This window comes from Podarcis cretensis (assembly GCF_951804945.1).
Source record: "Podarcis cretensis genome assembly, chromosome: 3".
In the NCBI taxonomy this organism is placed as follows: Eukaryota; Metazoa; Chordata; class Lepidosauria; order Squamata; family Lacertidae; genus Podarcis; species Podarcis cretensis.
Genome location: NC_137172.1, coordinates 108,193,014 through 108,216,424, shown reverse-complemented (window position 1 = coordinate 108,216,424; position 23,411 = coordinate 108,193,014). Strand labels below are relative to the sequence as shown.

Below are 23,411 nucleotides of genomic sequence, written 5' to 3'. Positions count from 1 at the left end.
GTATTTTCTGGTGTATAAGATGACTGGACGTATAAGACGACCCCCAATTTTTCCAGTTAAAATATAGAGTTTGGGATATACTCGCCGTATAAGACTACCCCTCTTCCAACGCACGCCAAATTTTTAATAAAAAAACCAGTCTCCAGTCCAGCTCGGAAATCTGCTCCACTTCCCAGTGGCTGGGGGTGCACTTAATGCTGTTGTTGGTTCCCTGCCTTTGTTGTGAGCCTTTCCTTTTCTTTTACTGCGGGGGCTGCTTGGGCTGAGGCAGCGGCCACGTGTCTTGTTGCTGGGGCAATGCGAGGCCGCCATTTTGGACCACGTGGTCTACTACCGGGAGCGGTTAGGGTCATTCTGTTGCTGGTGATTGGGGGGGGGGGGCTTCTGGGGCCAATTTTCAAGCGTTTTTCTGCTTCATCTAGAGAGCTTGGTGTCCTCTGATTTAATTTGCTGTCCTTTTGTGCTTTGGTGAGGAGTTGCTGCAGGAGCTGCTGCTGTAGCCGGCATATAAGACGACCCCTGACTTTTGAGAAGATTTTCCTGGGTTAAAAAGTAGTCTTATACGCCAGAAAATACAGTATATTAAAAGTAGTCCAGCTAATGCACTGAGCACACACTCTGTTTTTGGCTCTGGATTTTGAACATCTCCGAGAATTTAGAACCTTGCTGTGAATCCAAGCAAGTACCCTGAACTTGCTTTCTGGCGCAGCAACCACCTTTCATATTATTTATTAAATTTGTATACCACTTTTCATCTGAAGATCACAGGGCGGTTCACAGTATAAAAATACTAAATGGGAACACAAAAGGCTTACTAAAACAAAAACAGTGCACATGATACCTGCTTTGTTCCTGAAATGCTATTCCATTGTTAAATTATGCATATCTTAAAACATCTTTTATGATTTTCACTAGCAGTCACTGAAGGAGACATCAGATTTTTCAGACATATATTTTAATTTTCTCCATGGGGATAGCAGATAAGCAGCAGCTAATTCTAAGAGAAACATTAGGGTTGAGTAAATTAACCTATCCCTTTAGGGAAAACTCAAAATAATTCCTCTTTATACACATCACTTTAGATCAACTTTGATTAAAGCTTAAATAATTCCCTTCCACCGCAGAGTCATGCCAAACCTCAGTTGCTTCCTACTCTGGCATTATAACGCCTAAGTAACATAACTGTAGAGATTGGCAGGGGGTCTTATTTAATGCTCATATTACACCTGGGAATTCAGAAGTGGGGAAGTGTTTTACTCTCCAAAAGCAACTTGAGTAACCGAGCAGGGCCACCTGCAGAAAAATCACACTAGTATGCTGCCTTGTTAGCAGCAAGCAGGGCTTAGGCAGAGTTTGTCTCCAAGTTCCAATAGAATAAAATAAAGCTAGGACTCTGGTAATGAACTTGTCTTGCCGTGTTTGGTCTTGGAGCCAAAGGCAGGGGGGATGAACTAAAGACATCCTGCAGCACAAGAGGGTCAGCTTCTCTGCATGGAGTTGAGAAAGAGAGAGTTCAAGGGAAACACATTTCTCCTTCATCCTACCCTTTCCTCAAAGTAATGAATTTTCCAACACTAATTTTATTAATTAAGAACCATTGTTGATTTCAAACAATTACACTCCTTATTGTCATAACCTGGAAATTTCTGAATAATCTTACTCCTCTTTTTTAAAAAAAGTAGTAAAATAGCTTGATATCTTTGTTGACAAAGTATTTCTTTGTGTAGGAACCAGGAAATATATCCTTTATATACCTTTCTTCTGGTAACCTCAAAAGGGATAAAAAAAAAAATCTCTGAAGCAGCCTGCTGAATTTGATCAGCTTAGATCCTATTTTCCTGTATTTAATCTCCTAGGGAATGAGGGAAACCAAACAATAACAGTGAGGAGGAACTGGAAAGCTTCCCAACTAACATAAGGTTATTGGCTGTGAACACAAACGCAGGTTCCCTGAGGCATAGATAAGATCGCTAAAGCTTTTCCAGCTGGTTCATCTTTTCCTGTGGGGAGACTAGCAGTTATGCAGCAATTCCCTGGTGTTCATGCTACCCAAAAGCTGTGGAAGAACCCTCAGGGGAAACCATATGTCCCAGGTTGGGCTTGTTAAATTCAATTCCCATTTTCCCGGTTACCACCACAATACGAAGTGCTATTACACCTGACACTTCTGAATTATGATCTTGTAGTACCTGTCTATCGTTTTCAAAAATTACTGGAGAATGAGCAAAGTGCAGTGAGATTGAAAGTGGAAGTGGATAAATGTTGTCCTTGTGGGAGTTTAGCAGCCAAACCTAACAAATGCATATTCTTACTAGTTAGCATTAGAAGGGGCTAAGTCCACAGAGCCTTATTGTTGATAGGCAGATACTCAAACCATAGAAATGCAATTGGTAGAGAGGGCTCTATATGATGTCATTTCCCCTCCTATCTTGAAGAGAAAGAAGCATATAGTATTTCCTGTTCCTCTCTTTCTTCCTTTGATCTGTGAAGGATGCAGACATGTCCCTGCTTGCTCCAGCTTTAGGTACGTGCCTGAAGCTGGTTATCCTGTAAATAGAAGTATTCTGCCTTAATAGTTTTCACTGCTGCCATTGCTGTGAACCAATGCAACGTTAGAAGTAAATTATGTTTCTAAGCTTACTTCCCAGGTTGTTGCCTGATTGTTTATTAAGCGGGGTAAGAAAGGGGCGCAAGTTTATTTCATAGCTGGAGTTGATCAAAACAAGGCTTTGCAGGCTAATTCCTATGCTTTTTAACTTTGCTGCCAAGGGTGGGATTTTGAAACTGTTCAACCCACACACATAGGCGCCTGGAAGGATAAATTGCAGTTAATATATCCTCTCCTACCCATTAAAACCCACCCCATAGTCCTGACCTATGAAAGGTAGAAGAACCAGGAGCCAGGTAAGTATCAACCAGTCAGCTTAACATCAATACCTGGAATTTTTTAATATTATTTTTTTAGAATAGACCATTAAGCAGTTAGTCTCTACATATTTTTTAATGCTTTTTATTAATTTTTCATTTCATATAAACAAACCAAATACAATACTATTCCATGAGCATATACAGTGGTACCTCGGGTTACATACGCTTCAGGTTACAGACTCCGCTAACCCAGAAATAGTACCTCGGGTTAAGAATTTTTCTTCAGGATGAGAACAGAACTCGTGCTCTGGTGGCGCGGCGGCAGCGGGGGCCCCATTAGCTAAAGTGATGCTTCAGGTTAAGAACAGTTTCAGGTTAAGAACGGACCTCCAGAACGAATTAAGTACTTAACCCGAGGTACCACTGTACCCACTTTCTTTTTCAACGCTCTGCCAAGCACTGACTTACCTCCCTCCCTTCAGCAGGCTTTCTTACTACAATCCCCTTTCCACAGTTTCATAATAATATCCAGTCCACATCATTAGATTTATTTCAGTCCTTCTAATGTCTTCAGACTTCTACAGTTATTACTTACATACGCCACAAATTTACTCCACTCTCTTCGGATCTTTGTTTCCTCCTGGTTACGGATCCTGTAGGTCAGTTTTGCTAGTTCCGCGTAATCCACCATCTTCATCTGCCACTCCTCCACTGTTGGTAATTCCTGTACTTTCCATTTTTGGGCTAACAAAGTTCTAGCAGCAGTCGTAGCATACATAAATAATCTTTGGTCTACTTTTTCTTTTTTCTCTCCCATCAAGCCTGGGCAAAAAAGTTTCTGGCTTTTTTGGGAAGGTATATTTGAACATCTTTTTCAGTTCATTATAAATCAAATCCCAAAGTTGTTTCGTTTTCTCAGATGTCCACCACATGTGGAAAACATCTCTGCCCTTCGCTTTACATTTCCAACATATTTTACTGCTCATCCTATACATTTTTGCTAGCTTGACAGGTGTGAGGTACATCATTTTCATTACATTTTCTTTTAAGGTGGTACATGCTGTAAATTTTAAACTCTCATTCCACAATTTCACCCAAGCATCATACTCTATGTTATACCCAAAATCCATTGCCCATTGTCTCTACATATTTAGGAGGAAAGCCCTCTATGGTTACAAGGAGCCCGTATGTGTTCCTTAAGAATAAGTCATGCTAGACCAGGCATGTCCAAAGTCTGTTTTGGGGCCCTAATCTGGCCCGCTGGTCGGTTTAATCCAGCCCTTGTGGCAGTTCAATCCTAAAAAAAGCTCCTCAACAACTTCAATCCTGAAAAAGTCAACAACTTCGGTTGGCCCTTTGGTCGGCTCTCACAGCCCTTCACCTCATCAAATCTGGCCCCCTTTGAAAAAAGCTTGGACACCACTGTGGTAGACTAACCTTTTCTCCCTTTTTGATGGAATTACTAGCAAGTTTTTTTTACAATATCCCCTGTGATACTCTTCATGGGAAGCTGGTACAGTGTGGGCTATATGATGCAACTAATCTGGAACAGAAGGGCTTCTCATAGTGCAATGGCTCTCTCCGCACTATGCCTCCCCTAAATCCACTCTGGAGGGTCATGAGAACCCCCAAATGGTATGTTCTCCTGTTTACACTGACAGAGCAATCTGAAGAGCATGATGTCGAATTCCTCCCTGTATCCTTCTGGGTTCTGCAATTTTAGAGGGATATCGAGAAACTGGAATGTGCTCAGAAGCATGCAGTGGAGATGGTGAGGGGTCTGTAAACCAGCCTATGAGGAAAGGTTGAAGAAATTGGATGTGTAGTGTATTTTCCTCTACAGTTCATGTTCCTCCTTTCATCATCTTTGCTGGCAGGAAGAGACAGCATTCAGGTGTAATGTCAACTGAATTTCTCTGGTGCTGGCTAGAATCTGAATACTACCATTTAGCTGAAAGACTAGAAGTAATATTCTCTTTTATAACCCTTTTCGTTTCTCTGGCAGGAAGAAATTAGATTCTCTTCCCATGTTCTCTGTATATTTGACACCTGTCACACTGAGTCAAATATATTCTTGATTGAATCTGGCATCTTTGACAACTGGTTCTTCCATCACCTGGTACAGAATTTGACCATACCACTCCGCTGCCTGTGATGCTGCAATAGAATCATACTGCGCTTTATTTAGTCCTCTGCAGGTATTCAAAGACCTCTTCATCTTATTATTGGATGTTTTTCTAAAAAAAACCCCAACCATCAATAGAAGAAAAATATTTGCAGGAAGATGTTGGGTTGGATCTAGACTTGGATCACACTGAAATTAAAGGGACTTCAGTTAGTCATGACTAATTTGAATCCCATTCATTTCAATAGGTCTACACTAGGGGTGGCGAGATCTAGATCCAACCCGTTGCATGCTCAGAGAAATTTCATTTGCTGCCTTTCATTTTCCTTATAAAGGATCAGTGCTTTTTTTCATTTAAAAATGTTTAGGGGCACTCTCATTTTGACTCAAGAAAATCACCATTTTATAGTTCAAATCAGGAAAAATAAATACAGTAAATGGAAAAAAGTACAAAGATTCACAAAATGTTTAGGGGTATGCAAACCCCTGTCGTCGTTCCCGCCCCCCAGAAACTGTAAAAGATCATGAATACAATTTTACCTGCCAAACTATTCACTATTTTTATTGTAAATATAGAATGGCATGCTTCAAGAACTGGGATGTGTTTTCTTAGTCTGTTATAGCAAAAGCAACAAAGTGCCGCATGGCACGTTATTGACTAAAGCAAAAATTGTTAAATTTTGTAAGGTACCACAGGACTCTTTGTAATGTTTAAATATAATACAACATTCTTTCTATGATATGGTCCACAAGTCTATGCTGTAATGAAAATCATGTGCTATATATCAGAAGTACAAAGAACTGTGGTTTCAAGTTTGTTTGTTTCAAACAAACCATAGTTCATGCATTCTTAACCACAGTTTGCTGGTTCAGATTCAGACACAAGCTACAGTTAAACAAAAGCAGAAATGAAAGTTTCCAGACTCCCACTTGACCACACAGGATGAGCGGAGCAGTAGCATGTGAACCCAAGGTTCACTGCAACTTATTCACATTGCACCATGCATGCCATTCAAATGTAGTCACTGTGAAGAATTAGACCTGCAAATTGTGATCAATAGACTCGTAGATTAACAGAGCAAACTTATGTATTCAGAAGTAAATCTCATTAAAATCAACGGGCTTCCTTCTAACTAAGTGCGTCTTTTAGGTTTTAGTTAACCAATCCAATGGACCAATTTTAATCTGCAAGGTTCAACTTTAATTGGAGGGTTGTGATTTAAGAGCTCACTTGTTTATATTTGTTTTAGATTATTTTGGTTCTGGTTTCTGTTTTATGTATTTGCATACATGCATGCATGTATACATATATTTTTTTTTGTATGTCACCTTTCCTTAGTTCAAACCATGTTCAAGGCAGCTTGCAGCATGAAAAAAATACATAACTACAACATGACAAAAGTAGTCATAAACACTAAACAGAGCATGAAAAACACAAAAACAAACTGAACTATTTCCACATAAATCACAAAAAGATCTAAAATAGAGATACAAAAAAAACAGCATCAGCAACCACCACAACAAAAGGTCTCAAACAACACTCCAACCCAAGAGTGACAAACAAAGCATTAAAGATTCCCGACTGGCAGAATCCGAGACCAGGGAGAAGAGTCGGTGGAAGAAGACTGGAAAAAATTTAAAGATTATTTACAGAAATATTGTAAAATTAATGAGCTTTAGAAAAATGGTGGAATGAAGTTATAAGGCTTTGACAGAAATGTTATAAGGAACTAGGTACAGATAGATTGTTAATGTATTAAAGGGGAAAAAAACAAGGTTAGAATATGTTAAGATTAATTACAGGACAGAAAACAGAGGAAGATGGAAAGGAATTGCTGAAACAGTTAATTGAAGTGGAATACAAAAAGGGAGGCGTGAGGAAGTCAATGAAACAAGTGAATGAAAGCTAAGATAGAAAATATTGGAAGAGTTTTTAATTGTTTTTGTTTTGTTTTGTTAATTCAGTGTTCTATGTAGTGTTTTTGTTTTTGAATGGTATTATATTGATTTGTTTAATTCTTTTTCTTTTTGTAATTTTTAAACTCTTAATAAATATTATTTTTTTAAAAAAAGCATTAAAGATTCCCCCACCACTGCCTCTTTGTAGCATAGGGTATTCTAAGTTATGGTCATTCTTGCTTCTTCAGTATCTCTAAAGGTGCTTTCATTGACGTTTGGTTAATATGCAGATTTAGTTAAATATAATGATTTGATCAACTGATGAATCACTTCCTTGGCATGCAAAATGATCAATAGCAAATTCTTTAATGGTTTATAGCCCTACAGATAATAATCAGCTAAATAGTTTGAGGATCTATACAACTTTATAGCATGCAGTAAACAGCATTCTTAGAGAAACCAAAGACTGGAACTGAGGGAAATCGGGGGGGGGGCGGGGGGGTTTTGTGTGGGAGGGGGAGAGGGAGGAAAAATGGGGGGGGGGGAAATAAGGATGATATGTTTTTGGATAATATGTCTTGTTATAATTTTGAATAAAAAAATATAAAAAAATAGTTTATAGCCCTACTTATCTATTAAGATTAATTCAAATATACCTCTTTCAGAACGGAAAACACAACATGCTTTCTTGGATTTACATAATTGCTATTCTATAAAAAATTCCTATTCCCTCGTGGACTGAGCAAGAATACAGCTTAGTCAACATTTTGGTTGTGGAAGTAGGATTCATTTAGTGAGACATTTTTTAAAAATATCAATCATTGGCAGATGATGGCCTGGCACAGGAGTAGGGAACCTGTGCCACTCCAGATCTTGTTGAACTCCAACTCGGATCAGCCCCAGCCAGCATGGCAAGGAACAGGAATGATGAGAGTTCTACTCCAACAGCATCTGAAGTCCAATAATTAGCCGAAACATATTGATCAGCAACACATGTGCAAATTGTTTGTAGGTATTTGCAGTCAACTTTGTAATTCGCATGGGTGTCATTGGTATGTGGTCACTGAAGGTGCCTGTTTTAATTAGTTATTTGTATCCACACTGGAGAAACCAATGCTCCCCTGCAACCTGTTTTTAATCAAAACAGAGCATTCATAGGTATGGTTGTAACAAGATGATGGACAGACCATGATGACCGACACATGCTAGAGAAGAGAGCTTTTGACCATATAGGACAGAGGGGGCTTCTGCAGCACCCAGTACTGCCGTTGCCTCTCTTTTCAACCTTTTAAAATATTCTATTGCTGCTACCTCCTAGATCAGAAGGGTCTCTTTACTTTTTTTAGTCATGAATTTTAATTTGTTTATTTTGATTTAGAAGTGCTTTTTGTTAGGTACTTACAATGAGATTCTTTTGTCTCTTAGAGAGAGAGAATATGAATGATAATGTAGTGTTTCTGTATTTGTATTTTGTATATTTCTGTTGGATTTTTTTTCATGCTTTGTTGCGAACTGCTTCTATTGTAGTGCATACGGAAAAGCTGTATACAAATAAAGTGACCAACTGCTGGTGGGCAATCACCACAAAAAGTGCAGATTGAGCAAGTAATGTAATCCAGTTCCAGTCATTTTACAGAAGTGATGTTTGTGGCACCCCCTTACCCCGTGCTTATTACAGGGAAGACATCCAGAAAAGAGCAATTAGCAGAGTGCTGATTCAGGAGTTGGTTACTTTCCACTTATAAGATTGCTTGCAAGGCTGGACATTTCTAAAAGTGCCTTTTAATATATTTAACGTGGGTCCAACTGGAGTTTGTTTTCCCTGTAATGTAAATAAATTGCACCCTGAAGACAAAATAATGACTGTTAGCAAACCTGAAACTTGTTTGGGCGAAGTCACTGAGCCATAAACACCCTTGTCAGAATAATAAATAGTAAAAACAAAAAACCCTGAGGTTTTACAATGGCATATATTGCCAAGGCTTCAGATATTTTGTCTTGCAAGGCACGATGACACATTGGAAAATAAGGTTTTCATATAACAAACAATAACAATTGATTTTATGGATTGGTTCTAACCTTGTAGGTGTAAGGCAGTCATTTCTTAATAAGAGACACATCCTTTACAACAAAATGCTCTTGTCAGTGGATCTGTTAGATCTGCCTGTGGGAAAGACACCCAATTGGATTAATTTGCAATACAGTGGTACCTCAGGTTAAGTACTTAATTCGTTCCGGAGGTCCGTACTTAACCTGAAACTGTTCTTAACCTGAAGCACCACTTTAGCTAATGGGGCCTCCTGCTGCTGCCGCGCCACCAGATCACGATTTCTGTTCTCATCCTGAAGCAAAGTTCTTAACCTGAAGCACTATTTCTGGGTTAGCGGAGTCTGTAACCTGAAGCGTATGTAACCTGAGGTACCACTGTACAGTATTTTTTATTTATGTCTGCATTACATTTATATCTGCCTTTTGTTTTTTGAATTTGGTGTGGTATAGTGAGTTGTAAGGGACCTCTGCAGGTCATCTAGTCCAACCCCCTGCAATGCCGATATGGGGATCAAGCCCATGCTGTAACCAACTTCTAGGCTGTTTACTACAGGGTAGGGCTGCCTAAGCTAAACAACTTTTTTAAAAAACCAGGAGTGTACTGATTTGTACTTTTTGAAAAATGGCAACCCTACTTCAGGGGTACTGACCAGACGCAAAATTAGTTTCAGGACAGTTCCTGTAGCAGAGGGATCTCAGTTGTTTGATTGGATATTTTGGGGAGATAAGAGGGGAAACAGCCACCAGGCCTCTGCTGAAAGACCAGCAACGACTGGTAGCTCCTTTCCAAATTTCTCCTTTCAATATTGTTTCAAGAACTAGTGCTCCCTCACCCGACCCATACGTCTCACTTTTATGTGGTGCCATTTAGGTTGTAAGCCTGAGAGCATGGGCTGTCTTATCATTGAGATGTCTGAGCTTCTTTCAGGTGAAAGAGCAGAATAAAGGTAAAGGGAGCCCTGACCATTAGGTCCAGTCGTGGCCAACTGGGGTTGCGGTGCTCATCTCGCTTTATTGGCCGAGAGAGCCGGCGTACAGCTTCTGGATCATGTGGCCAGCATGACTAAGCCGCTTCTGGCGAACCAGAGCAGTGCACAGAAATGCCATTTACCTTCCCGCCGGAGCGGTACCTATTTATCTACTTGCACTTTGACGTGCTTTTGAACTGCTAGGTTGGCAGGAGCAGGGACCGAGCAACGAGAGCTCACTCTGTTGCGGGGATTCGAACTGCTGACCTTCTGATCAGCAAGCCCTAGGCTCAGTGGTTTAGACCACAGCGCCTTTAAATAACTATATATAAAATGCCACCTTCTTTTTCCAGGGTATCTCCATAGATACGAACATCTGTTCCCCAACTTACTTTAACCCTTACTTAATGGAAGGGTTTCATTTTGGCAGAATCGAGGCAGCTAAAATCTCACGGAGCACAAAATAGCTTTCTTTGGCTAAGTTTTCTGCAAAAAGCACGGTTATTAGTAACGTTGTGGTGGCTTTTGCGAAGAAGCACCTTTTCTGCACAGAAAAAGTGCAGAAGGAAATGGAAACTTGCAGCGCTGGACTCGAGGATGAGATTAAAGTTCAGGAGTTGCTCTTGTTAATAAATTAACTGAGCAGCTGGGAAATTCAGATAATAAAAGGTGCTGTAAATCTCTTGTCTTTTGCTTGTTGCAATGAAGCCTCTCAATCAACAATCCAGTAGGTCAGAGAGGGTGGGGTCACTGGGAGGGTGCATTGTCTCTCCATTCCTGCTTCATCTGCCTGCTTTGCATCCCTTCAGAGAGTGAGAGAGTCCAGGGTGCAAAGGACGGGGAAGAAAGAGGAAGCCAGAAGTTGTGCGGGAAGCAGGTAGGGCTTGTGGTCTTTCCCAGGGCTTGCAGCAATTGCAGGCAAGGTCTTTGTACATCTTCCTGTTAATCATTCATTCACTCCACACTTTTCATTGCAATTCCCAGTCACTTTCCAAACTGCAAACGGTCCAGTTTTATTTGAAGTGAATTTATTGCACCAGGGGCAGCAGAGCACTTTAGTACATTTTAATTCGCAAAGCCGTATTTCTCAGTTTGTGCTTGAATACCTCTTGCAAAATGCTAACAGTCTGAATGTACTCAGAATATAAGGGAGCATTCTGAATCTAGGGATAAGGATATCTTAAAAAGTAGGCCAGACCCTAAAGGGGAAGAATTTCAGATATTGAATGGAACTTCCCAGCCAAATCTTCTGCATCAGTTCACTAGTAAGCTTATGATTTAGAGAGTCTGCAGTCATCATCACTGTAAACAACCTCACATTTCTTCTGGGAAACAATTTCTCAGATTTGAGTAATATTTTTAACCATTTTATGTATGGGTTGTGTTTTTGCAATTCTGTTATGGACTCTGGCCAGTATAGTAATAAAGCTGAACTATTAAGGGAGTGCCTGAAGGGGTAGGAAGGAAACTCTTAATATCATGTATTAACTTCACTTTAGAGATGGGGCACAGAACAAACTGGGGCTGAACAATGCATTTAGGCTTCAGATGGTCAGATTCAAATAAGAAGCCCAAAGGGATGGTTTGGTAAAATTATATAATGGTGAACTTTTATTTCAGAACTGTGCTCCCATCAATTTTTAACTTAGCTTTCATTTGAAGTTTCTCAGTGACCCAAATAAACAAAGATCATTAAAATTTGTGATCCCCAGAACTAATGACTTTTTCAGGGAATCCCCATTTCCATTATTTTTAAAGGCCAATCTGTATTCAAAATTTAGATGAATATAAGGTTTTTGTTGTGCACTTTGGCTCGTAAGAGACTCAACCCTTCACCCTTTCAGGAATAATTCTGGATAATTTCATGAGGCTCTGTTGAGGGGTTTATACATGCTTGATTGGTATTGTTATGCTGTTGTTTTCTTCTCCATCTCAGATAAACTGATTTGATAGTTGGGATTTAGGACGCATATTTTACATGTTATGTATCCTTGCCTGTTCTGATTAGATTGAAAATGTTAAAATATTTTTGTTTTGAGAATTCACAAATGCATTGGAAAACAAAGATGATACATTTTTTCTATTCTTCTGAATAACTTACCCACCTGAACAAGGATAAAGGCTGCTGGCTGGCATGGCTAAAGTGTTTTGTTTAATGTTTTGTTGTTCTCAGGTCAGATCCAGGAGGTTGTTTGGTTAATAAAAAGATTTGTTTCTCCGAGATTGCCTGATAACCAGCATGTGGCGGGAGTTAAGGGTGGCATTGACGTTCTTTGTAGCCTTGACACAAAAGGTCTGATTGAAACATATATCCAGCTTGCCAAGGTGATTAATGCCAAATGCTTTTTGTGCTAGATCTAAGCAACTATGTGCTTAAGGAAATGCAGTTTGTGCACCCTAAGCCTCTACAAGGTATTGATCTAGATCTGTAACAAGCACTGTGGCAGTCAGATCACTGCAGCAGTCAATGAGCAAGTTAAGGGCCATGATTTAGGAGGACTGTCCTTTTCTGGTGTCGAGTAATGCTTTAGATTGATGTGTCAATATGTTACGGGGCCATTGCGCTGCACGTATTTGCCAACTGGAATGGCTTTTGTGTACAAAACAAAGATGAGGGTGGGGATGGCACCTGCAAGATATAAGGGATTCAGCACTCCAGCCTAGGTAACCAACCACAGGAAAACAACCACAATGTGTTTAGCATTTATTTAGTAAGCAAGCACTGGTCACGATAAGCTGATGTGATGTGAGTGGAACACAAAGCATAATTGAGCCCTTGCAAATGCCATGGGTTTCAGGGGAAGAGATTTCAACGAAGTCCCTCAACTTAAATTCAAAGTTCTTAACTTTGGTTGGGTCGTTCCCATACAGTCCATTAAGTAGTAATGAGTGCAGGTGACCAAATGAATACATGAAGTTCCCTGGACCTCCTGTATGAACCTTCAAGCTCATTTAAACTGAAGGAGCTGAGCTTTACATGCCTTCCTTTGCATGCACACCCTTCACTGAAATGAACGGGCACACAAAACTGAGAAGACAACCGAATGGCTGCAGGTATTACTGTATTTTAATATTTTCTTGGAAGCCGCCCAGAGTGGCTGGGGAAGCCCAGCCAGATGGGCGGGGTATAAATAATAAATTATTATATTATTATTATGTACAGTGGGATCTAGAATCAATCTAGATTGAAAGCAGAACGTTGGAGACAAGTGTGAATGTCTCCAGGTAAGGAAAAATTATTATTTTTTGTGCTATAAATGGGTACATACTGTAGCCTAAGAATAGGAACCCACATTGTTTTCTCCTCTGGAGCATCAGTTTTTCTAGCTGCTGTTTGTTGTATTTCCCTTTCCTTACAGATCTGATGCCAAAATAGCATGGTAAATACACAGGGAATGGTTTGCCTATGAATGCTGCCTTCTGTTTTGGAAATCTGCATTAGAAAGTGTTTTTATTTAACATGCAATGCCATAAATTTCCCCTCCAGCTACCGATCGTATGTTTTGTTGCTTGGAATGCATCATGTTATGTATACACTGAAAATATGCTACTAGGAAAATTTAGCATGTTTTCATGCAGCGAAATTAATTCCACCCTCTGAAACAAGCAATCTGCAATTATACCCGCGTTTCCTAAAAATAGCAGTTTAGAGTAAAAACTAACAAATTAGCTGGAACAAATCCGCAGAGAAAGAATCCCTGAATATTTTTTTGGGGGCGGGGAGGGGAGAGAGTTGTGTATGCAGCTTTTAACTAAGAACAGAATAGTACATACAGATTGGGGAGGAGATGGGAAAGAAATGCCAAAAATTAGGAATCCTGGTCATGGAGGAAGGAGATGGGCTGCAGTGGCTGCTGCTGCAGGCATAATGTGAGATGGCTCACATTGGGGTTTTGTAAGCAGCTTCCATATGAGATTTATTTATTAAACTTAGTCGATTATCCATATGGGCTTTAACTGATTAATCAATCAGTACATTAACTTCCTTGAACTTCCTGTATGAATTTCCCCATTCCTTTAAACTCATTTGAATATGGACTTCTGTGGACTTACAGGGACAAGAGTCCTACAACTGAAATAGCCACCAAGAACACACAAAATGTGTGTTCCAGCCCTTCAAACTGGGTACATGTGAAATGGACTCTCTGAGCTTACGGTATCTTAATAGCTGTGGCTGGAGGTGTGAGTGTGTGTGTGTTTTGAATGTGAAGTGGTCCCCACTGCCTTGCCCTCCATAGTAGATCAGAACCTTATTAGCCTGGGACACCCAGATGTTTAAAAGACAAACCTCTTGGTCTTATATTATGCCTTCATTCAAGTCAGCATAGACTTACAGCAATCCTAAAAAATGTGTATCATACCTGATTAGATAAGCGACAGAATACTGACTTCCTCCCAACCACAGTACATTGAGAAAGCTTCATTCTGCCATGGGATCCATTATACTCTGAGCTCATTTCAAAAATCACCCTCTCCCCTGGGATGTTTGAAACCAAATATAATATTGCTGACACACAGCTTCCTGCCACGTCTCAGAAAGTGACTGAGCAAGAGAAAACAAGCCCCCCACTTGAGAATGTTAAACCTTAATGAGAATAAGGGGGGTGTCATACTGTACTGCGATACCTGACAACAGTTAATATGTCCCTGGTTTATAGAAGTGATAAGGAGTACAAAAACAAAAGCAGCTGGTCGCATAAAATAATTCAGAGCATTATCATCACCGAGGTGGAGTGTGAGTACCATAAATATATATTTAGCACTAAAGCATAAGGAGGTGGAATCGTTGCGTTAATAAAAATCCAGATGCAATAATCCCCTCTCCGTTGTCCGTATTTTGTAAATTTTGTGTACTAAAAAACAGGGATTCAGCACCTTTTGTAGTTCAGGTGTTTAGCAGAGTGGACATCTAATTGCTCATCGTTGGGTACCAAATTATTTTGTTAGCAAAAGTAAGTGTTCTGGAAACTCCTGGCTGGATTGTGGCACTGCGTTTCACCTTTGTGTTGACAGAGCTGTCATAAGCAAGGCTTTCTAAAACGCATTGAATAAATCACTTAGGCTGTTATCCAGAACCAGGATAAATAGGAACCCTTCAGTTCAGTCCTGTTGTCCCGTTTCCTTCAAGAGAATAAAATTGGCAGGTATCAAAGTACTCTGACTTAACAGCTTTGTAGAGCATGCTTTTAACAGTAAGGGATGGTAGATGGCATCATTCCATGAAAATGCACTGAGTATGTTGTTGTTGTTTAGTCATTTAGTCGTGTCCGACTCTTCGTGACCCCATGGTCCAGAGCACGCCAGGCACTTCTGTCTTCCACTGCCTCCCGCAGTTTGGTCAAACTCATGCTGGTAGCTTTGAGAACACTGTCCAACCATCTCGTCCTCTGTCGTCCCCTTCTCCTTGAGCCCTCAATCTTTCCCAGCATCAGGGTCTTTTCCAGGGAGTCTTCTCTTCTCATGAGGTGGCCAAAGTACTGGAGCCTCAGCTTCAGGATCTGTCCTTCCAGTGAGCACTCAGGGCTGATTTCCTTCAGAATGGATAGGTCTGATCTTCTTGCAGTCCATGGGACTCTCAAGAGTCTCCTCCAGCACCATAATTCAAAAGCATCAATTATTTGGCAATCAGCCTTCTTTATGGTCCAGCTCTCACTTCCATACATCACTACTGGGGAAACCATAGCTTTAACTATACAGACCTTTGTTGGCAAGGTGATGTCTCTGCTTTTTAAGATGCTATCTAGGTTTGTCATTGCTTTTCTCCCAAGAAGCAGGCGTCTTTTAATTTCGTAGCTGCTGTCACCATCTGCAGTGATCATGGAGCCCAAGAAAGTAAAATCTCTCACTGCCTCCATTTCTTCCCCTTCTATTTGCCAGGAGGTGATGGGACCAATGGCCATGAACTTCGTTTTTTTGATGGTGAGCTTCAGACCATATTTTGCGCTCTTTCACCCTCATTAAAAGGTTCTTTAATTCCTCCTCACTTTCTGCCATTAAGGTTGTGTCATCTGCATATCTGAGGTTGTTGATATTTCTTCAGGCAATCTTAATTCCGGTTTGGGATTCATCCAGCCCAGCCTTTCGCATGATGAATTCTGCATATAAGTTAAATAAGCAGGGAGACAATATACAGCCTTGTCGTATTCCTTTCCCAATTTTGAACCAATCAGTTGTTCCATATCCAGTTCTAACTGTAGCTTCTTGTCCCACATAGAGATTTCTTAGGAGACAGATGAGGTGATCAGGTACTCACATTTCTTTAAGAACTTGCCATAGTTTGCTGTGGTCAACGCAGTCAAAGGCTTTTGCATAGTCAATGAAGCAGAAGTAGATGTCTTTCTGGAACTCTCTAGCTTTCTCCATAATCCAGCGCATGTTTGCAATTTGGTCTCTGGTTCCTCTGCCTCTTCTAAATCCAGCTTGCACTTCTGGGAGTTCTCGGTCCACATACTGCTTGAGCCTACCTTGTAGAATTTTAAGCATAACCTTGCTAGCGTGTGAAATGAGCGCAATTGTGCGGTAGTTGGAGCATTCTTTGGCACTGCCCTTCTTTGGGATTGGGATGTAGACTGATCTTCTCCAATCCTCTGGCCACTGCTGAGTTTTCCAAACTTGCTGGCATATTGAGCGTAGCACCTTAACAGCATCATCTTTTAAAATTTTAAATAGTTCAGCTGGAATACCATCACTTCCACTGGCCTTGTTATTAGCAGTGCTTTCTAAGGCCCATTTGACTTCACTCTCCAAGATGTCTGGCTCAAGGTCAGCAACCACACTACCTGGGGTGTATGAGCCATCCATGTATAGGCAGTGCTATTTTTCCTAGAAAAAGAGGTCAGGAACTTACCATGAACATCTCCCTCTTTCTCTTAGAGTGGCAATGGCACCCACCCAAGAGGTGAGTTCCCCCTGAAAAAAAAAGTCTGGAGTATAGGTCTATTCTTGACAATTAAGGTAGTTCATCATAGCAAAGCCTTAACATTTCTCGCAAATTGTTAATTATTGATGAAAACCTCTTGTAGCGTTTTACCACTATAGCTAAGACAGAAGATGAACTGGGGAAAAAGATGGGACAGGATATTGCATTTGTGCCCCTGCTGGTTTTATTTTTTTGTGTGTAGGAAAAATCTTAGAAAAAAAGGTTTTTAAAACCTGAAATAGAGAATTCTATGTTTCAAACTCCCTTCTTAACTCTCTTTCCACTTCTCCTAGTTCAGAGGGTTTGGAGGTTGTCCCCCCCCTTCCCCACTTTAATGTTCACTCTCATTTTGATAATGTTCCTTTATCAGTTTTGCTAGTTTCCAGGATGGATAAGCAGACAGAATTAACTCTAGTAGCAGCCTGGGGTGCATTTTTGGGCCCAGTTGAGAGAAAGTTACTCTTCAATCCTATTATTATTATTATTATTATTATTATTATTATCCCACCTTTTCCCCTAACAGAGACTCAAGTTATACTCTATGTATACTCATGTGAGAATAAGCCCTGGTGAACTCAGTGGACTTCACTTCTAAATAAACTTGCAAAGATTTTTTACTGTTAGTCACATTTTAGTCCTGATGAAAACAATGGCATTTAAATAAGCTTTAGAAAGTGTCATTTTTAACTTTCTGTTAATTGCCAACATTTACTTAAAACATTTACCCTACTTAGAAGTACTCAGCTGGAAGATAAATCCTATGCATGTCTACTCAGAAGTATTTCCCATAGAGTTCAATGGGATTTACTCCCAGGTAAGTATTATAGGATTGCAGCTTTAGGATGGTATCGTACATGTCGTTAGAAAATAGAACTGTGGAAGGAATCAATATCTGAAATGTTATTCATACCGTAAACCTATTGAAACCCAGTCCACTGGTTTCAGCACATCTATTCTGAGTATTCCTTAGTTGGGTATTGCCCAGGAAGTGTAAAATCTGGGCTCCTAATTTCCAGTTCTTGTACTATATCACACAAGGACAAAGAATTTGAATTGCCAGAAACTTTTCATGCAATAGCTGGATATATAGTGAATGGGTACAATTGAAACTAATGGGATCTAAGCATACATTCAGTGTTGGTTTCAAGGGTACTGAAGTGTATTTAACATTAACTGGATTGCCCCCCTGTATATTTTAAAACAGCTTTGTGAAATGTCTCTGAGGGAGAAGCAGATTTAATAAAGTGTAGTTGAGAGAATAGCTGCAGACCAGTTCTGACATAAGTATGAAAGAACACGAGGTTAGGAGAAGTGAAATGATAATCCCCACTGCTGGATCAAAGGTAATTGAAAACATTTGGACACCACTGGAGGACATCAGTCATCTCTAAAGTCATATATAATAACCCCCAATCTTAAAATAAGTCAGGAAATGTTTGCACTAAGTGGGAGAGTCAAAAGTGATGAGAACTCAGCCTGTCATTTACCTGAATATAACTGAGTCAGGAATCAAGTTTGCCTTAACCATTACTCGCCAATGCTTAAGTTGCTACTTTTAGCTTTTACTTAGTCATAAAAGTGTTATGCAGTAAAGAGGCTGCTGTGAAACCAGAGCTCTTGCCATAGGATCAGAGCATAGACTCTTTTATTGTTATCTCCTTGACGCTAATATGTGCCAACAACATGGTGGAATTCTTCCGTCCGGCCAACTCTTGGGGATGATCTGCAAAGTTTATGGCATCATGTTGGTCGCACATGATCTGAACATACATTAACTCCTCCTGATGCAGTTACGAAAATGCCAAATTCCCCCAGTATTCAGGACACAATATTCTTCTGTATATGGAAAAATAATAATGCTCTCATTTCTCTAAAGAATAAGGGAATGGGAGATTATGATATTAGAAGGGGGGGGGGGAGAGAGAAAAGGACGTGAACCTATGAAATCACGGGATCAGCCAGTAATTGTGGGCTAAATGAGTACATATCTACTTGTAGCCCATCTCTCTCCACATAATGGCTGCATTCAGATGTAACACTAAATCATACGTAATCTAGTACCAAGTGAATGAATTTCAATGTTTAAGTAAAAAATAACAACCATTTTTTAAATGCCCCACTTGAATAAAATGGGCTTAAATACTCATCTCAAAAGTCTGATTTAACATTACATCCAAACCAGGTCATTGTCATGCCTGGGTCTGGAGCCAAGTCTCTCCCTTTTCTTCTTCAATTAGTGGCTTTGCAGACATAAAGGAATCTTTGCCATTTCAAAGAACAAGCAAAAACTGTCTTCCCGTCTTCAGTCTTGTTTGGCAGTAAAGAAATGGGCAGGATTCCCTTAGTAAGACCAGGAAATACATTTGGCATGATGCATATTGAATTGGATTTGTTCCAGAGAGCAACTCACCTTCTTCTGTATGCGCCTCCATGAGATCTGTGCTGTGTTTCTGAAGGGATGGTCCCCTCGCCACACCAAGTATGGGGGATTCGAGCAAGAGCATTTGCCATCGGGGCACCCAAACTGTAGAACAGCCAACAATGAGAGTTTTTTTAATCTGTTTTGAAATGGGATCTTTCAGATACAGTAAGCCCACAACTTATGTGGGAGTAGCATTCCAGGGATCATGCCTAAAGCCAAAATTGCGTATAGTCAGAACATATTGGGTTCAATGGTGGGCAGAATGGTCAAAGTCTTTTTCCCTGAACACCTGCCGCAGCCCTTTTCTCTCTTTTTAAAAAATTTGCAAAGAGCATAAAGCTGAACACACGCAAGTTAAATGCACATAAGTTGCGGGTTTACTGTACTTTTTTTTCAGGCAGGCGCCTTTTCCTTAAAAGCTTTTCTTTTCTTTTCTTTTGCTGTGCACTATAATGTTTTAAGGGACGTGAGTGGCGCTGTGGTCTAAACCACAGAGCCTAGGGCTAGCTGATAAGAAGGTCGGCGGTTTGAATCCCCACGACGGGGTGAGCTCCTGTTGCTGTCCCAGCTCCTGCCAACCTAGCAGTTTGAAAGCACACCAGTTTGAGTAGATAAACAGGTACCACTGCGGCGGGAAGGTAAATGGCACTTCCGTGTGCTCTGGTTTCCACCACGGTGTTCCTTTGCGGCAGAAATAGTTGAGTCATGCTGGCCACATGACCTGTGAAAGGATGTTCTCTTTCTATACCAGTATAGTAAAACATTGGTTCTTTTCTGTGTGGCATTCTGGGAGATTTTGGGAGATTCTGGGAATCACTATTGCCCTCCCTTTTTGCCTTTCTTGAAACACTCAAGCTTCACCTTTTTAATCCTATAGCTATCCTTTTAATCCCCCTTGCACATCCCAAAGATGTACCATGCACAACATTCCTTTTCTTAGTTCACCTAAAGTTTATCCTGATATTTCTTCTTCAGCATATAATTGATTATGTGCTCTTATGCTATGATCAGAATATTAGTAATTGCTTTAGACATATTATAATCAATCTTAGTTATAAGTGGATTAAGAGCTTTCATACCTGTCTAAGCTCTACCTTGTTTAACAGTCTTTGAACTATTAAGATTAATGTTTATATGTAATCCTGCCTTGTACCCGCCTTATGCAAATATTAACCAATCAGCAATGAGTTCCTTTGTTTGTATGTTAACCAATCAGCTACCAGCACACTGGTGGCAATGTTTTGTAATACTTAATAAAAGAGAGGTTCTGGAGGCTGGCCAAAAAGGAGCGTCTCACAAGGAACGTCTCTCGATCATCAAACTCTTTGTCTGTCCTGATTCCCCATTCCTACATACCTGGAAAGCTGTCTGTGGACAAACGCCGGCTTCCTCAGCCTGAAATCTAGATGAGCACCGCAACCCCATAGTCGCCTTTGATGGGACTTAACCATCCAGGGGTCCTTTACCTTCTACCTTTTGATTGCATTTCCATACTTTGATTGCATCTTTCTCTCATACGGCCACTGTTTCAGTGGCAAAAGAAAGCGGAATATAAATAAAACCATAACATAATGTTGGATTTGCCCCCAAAGGCTCTCTCTTCCATTGTCTCCCAAGACAGAGTTTGGATTTGATATCCCGCCTTTCACTCCCCTTCAGGAGTCTCAAAGCGGCTAACATTCTCCTTTCCCTTCCTCCCCCACAACAAACACTCTGTGAGGTGAGTGGGGCTGAGAGACTTCAGAGAAGTGTGACTGGCCCAAGCTCACCCAGCAGCTGCATGTGGAGGAGCAGAGACGCGAACCCGGTTCCCCAGATTAGAGACTACCGCTCTTAACCACTACACCACACTGGCAAATAGTCACAAGGCACATAGTCACAAGGCACATTTTTACGGTGAACTGAAAGCAGTTGCCTTTGCCACATACTTCTCTCATGATTTCAGTTGCCTCTGGTCAAATGTTTGGCGCAGGTATTCAAAACAGCACACAAGCCCCCTGCAAAACCTGTTTGGCCAGAGGCAAAACTATGATGAGTGTTTGTACTATGGACAGCAGTGTTTTTTCTTTCAAATTGCCTTGAATTCCACAAGGGTGAGTGTGTGTGTGTGGAGGGGTGTATTATGGTCTATCTCCATCCTGAGACAGCACAAGCTGCACTGTGAGAATAGCTCAATTGCTAGAGCAGCAGACTCTTAATCTCAGAGTTGTGGGTTTGAGCCCCATGTTGGCCAAATGATTGCTGCATTGCGGTGGGGTTGGACTAGAGTACCCCCGCGGTCCCTTCCAGCTCTGGAATTCTCTCCTTCTATGTCTATGCTAAGTAAAAGTGCTTGTTGACCCCCTATTTTCGCTGCAGCCTGTTCTGGCAACTCAGACTCAGTCCATGGGTGTGGGCGGCAAGAGGCAGTTGCCCCACATTAAATCAATAATTTTTTTAAAAAAAATACATTGCTAACTGAGGTTTTGACCACTCTAACAACAACAACCATAAATTTATTATTTATACCCCGTCATCTGGGTGGCTTACAACACACACAAATTGTAAAACTTTAGACATTAAAAATTTTCCCGTACAGGGCTGCCTTCAGATGCCTTCCAAATAGTTTATTTCCTTGACATCTGATAGGAGGGCGTTCCACAAGGCAGGTGCCACTACCGAAAAGGCCCTCTGCCTCTGCCTGCCCCCGCACAACAAAAAAATCCTGGTTACACCCATGGCTCAGGCTTTTGATAGGGAGGGGCAGAACCTCCGATTTGTATTGATTTGTATTGTTTTTTTGCAGCTTTTTTTGCAGCCACCCCCAGCTACGCCCATGCTCCATCCTCAGGACTTTCCCCTCCACTTTATTGTTATTATTATTATTTGCAATTATATACCACACTATACCTGGAGGTCTTAGGGTAGTTCACAGAAAAGATCACAATATATAAAATCAAAATAAAAACAATTACCCAATAATACCCCCCCCCAAAAAAAAGAACCACATTTAAAAGGGCATAGGATGTCAATCAGCTCAACCAAAGGCCTGGTTAAAAAGGAATGTTTTTGCCTGGTGCCTAAAGGTGTATAATGAAGGCGCCAGGCGAACTTCCCTGGGGAGAGCATTCCACAGATGGGGAGCCACTGCCGAGAAGGCCCGTTCTCTTGTTGCCACCCTCTGGACCTCTTGAGGAGGAGGCACACGAAGGAGGGCTTCAGAAGATGATCTCAGGGTCTGGGTAGGTTCATATGGAAAGAGGCAGTCCTTGAGGTATTGCAGTCCTGAGCTGTTTAAGGCTTTGTAGGTCAAAACCAGCACTTTGAATCGGGCCCGGGAACTAATTGGTAGCCAGTGCAGTCGCACCAGGATCGGTGTAATAGGCTCAAACCATCTTTCTCCGGTGAGCAACTTGGCCGCTGAATTCTGCTCCAGCTGAAGTTTTTGAACCGTCTTCAGAGGCAGCCCTATGTATAACGCATTGCAGTAATCTATGCTGGTGGTTACCAGAGCATAGACCACAGTAGTTGGCTATTCCTGTCCTGATAGGGGCGTAGCTGGGCCACCAGCCGAAGCTGACGGAAGGCTCTCCAGATCACCGAGGCCACCTGAGCCTTGAGTGACGGCAAAGGATCCAGGAGGACCCTCAAGCTACGAACCTGCAGTGTAACCCCATCAAGAGCAGGCGATCTCCCACCCATCTGGTCTAGGGAACCACCCACTAACAGTGTCTCATTTTTATCTGGATTGAGCTTCAGTTTGTTGGCTCTTATCCAGTCCGTGACAAAGGCAGGACACTATAACTGGGGTTGGAAGGTAGCCCAGGGGTCCTCTAGTCATACCCTTTGCGATGCAGGCGATCTTGGGGCCCTACGCAGTGCTCGAGGCTCTAGCAGCGGAGCTATTCAGGCCCCCGAGGCAGCAGGATCAGGGAGATGCTTCCCCTCCCGCCGCGTGGGCAAAGCTTTGGCAGATCAGGAGCAAGTGCAGGCAGCGGCGGCGTCACCGGGAGCCACCGTGCCTGCTCGGTTCCGAGTGAGCATGCCCAGTAGCTGCCGAGCCGCGGCTGCGACGGGCAGCAGGATTTCCAGCCGGCCAGGGTTGCCGGCGAGCGAGCGCATGCGCACGGCGGCTCCCTCCAGCCAAGGGAACCTTGAATTTCTCTGGGATTTGCTGATCTG

At 41.4% G+C, this 23,411-nt stretch overlaps 1 long non-coding RNA gene across 1 annotated transcript; it reads right to left on the bottom strand.

Annotated features, from left to right (window-relative positions):
* Positions 1–1,676: 1,676 nt before the first annotated feature.
* LOC307212797 lies at positions 1,677–9,059 on the bottom strand. Its single transcript, XR_013837226.1, has 2 exons — positions 8,972–9,059; positions 1,677–2,547 (listed from the first exon to the last, which is right to left on the bottom strand). It is a non-coding gene; the product is annotated as an uncharacterized lncRNA (long non-coding RNA).
* Positions 9,060–23,411: the final 14,352 nt, after the last annotated feature.